Source organism: Elephantulus edwardii, unplaced genomic scaffold, assembly GCF_000299155.1.
Source record: "Elephantulus edwardii isolate Elephantulus edwardi_28Jun2011 unplaced genomic scaffold, EleEdw1.0 scaffold00195, whole genome shotgun sequence".
NCBI lineage: Eukaryota > Metazoa > Chordata > Mammalia > Macroscelidea > Macroscelididae > Elephantulus > Elephantulus edwardii.
This window is the reverse complement of record NW_006399945.1, coordinates 95,629-96,698: the sequence shown is the minus strand read 5'-3', so window position 1 is coordinate 96,698 and position 1,070 is coordinate 95,629. Positions and strand designations below refer to the sequence as shown.

Below are 1,070 nucleotides of genomic sequence, written 5' to 3'. Positions count from 1 at the left end.
TAAGGATGCTTAGTCCAACTAAGAATGCTTGTGTGTGAGAGCATCTTAAAAGAACTGAAGGAGTTTCATGTGGTCTCAAGTGCATGTTTAGTGAGTTCTGAAACAGAAAATGCCTAAGGCAAAGACAGGACTTTTGAGATTTCAGGCTCGTTATTGCTAACCAGGCTAACCTGGTTGTTAGCACTTAACCGAATAGAGGCCAACTGGGACTTTACCGCCCCCACTCCCACGCCCTCCCACCCCCAACACAAAAACGCACTGCTGCCTCATTATATTACTGAACTGGATTTTATTATCAGTATCATATCTCCTTTTAAAATCTACTCATGCCCCTTCTCTGTTACTTCTGTTCTAGTGGTCTTCAACTTTTTTTTAATCCAGTCTCTTTTTTGGGAGGTGGGGGCACCACCCTCACTGTTCACTGGGGCTGCTTCCCGAATCCTGCGGCTTCATCACGTCCGGCAGCTCGGGCGGGCTGGAGAAGGGTTCCACGTGGAGGGCCTCAAACGTGTCACCTGCTCGGAGGGCCAGCCCCACCGCGGCCGGGGCCTGGGGTCTCGCTGTCTCACTGGTGAAGCCACACTCGCCCAGCGTCTTGGTGTCCTCCAGGAGCTGGCCGTCCTTGTACAGACGCTGCTCCTCGGGTGGCCGCTTCAGGATGCCTTGGACAATGCACTTCAGCTCGTAGACGGTGGTGGACTCCTTGGCGTCGGTAAAGATAGTGGTCTTGTGGCGCCGAACCATCAGGAAAACGTCCATGGCGGTTGCTGCCTCTATGATCAATGTGCGCAGGCGCGATTCCCAGTATCCCCTGCGCCCTCCCAGTAGGCTGGCCTTGGACTCCTTTTTTTTTTTTTTTTTGGCCTTGGACTCTTAAAGTTCATTCCACGCTGTCTTTCTGAGCCTTGGAATATTCCATCCATCTCTTCTTATCTATCATCTATTTACTTAGATTCTAAACACTGCTTTTCGTCCATAAAGATTTTGAAAGCTGATACACAGAATTCTTCTACACTCCAACTCCTGTCATCATCCAAGCAAATTTCTCCATCTGTAGAGATGAGTGACCC

The 1,070-nt window shown here is 50.0% G+C and overlaps 1 pseudogene; it reads right to left on the bottom strand.

Moving 5' to 3' along the window:
* Nucleotides 1-411: 411 nt before the first annotated feature.
* LOC102873855 lies at nucleotides 412-759 on the bottom strand (annotated as a pseudogene).
* Nucleotides 760-1,070: the final 311 nt, after the last annotated feature.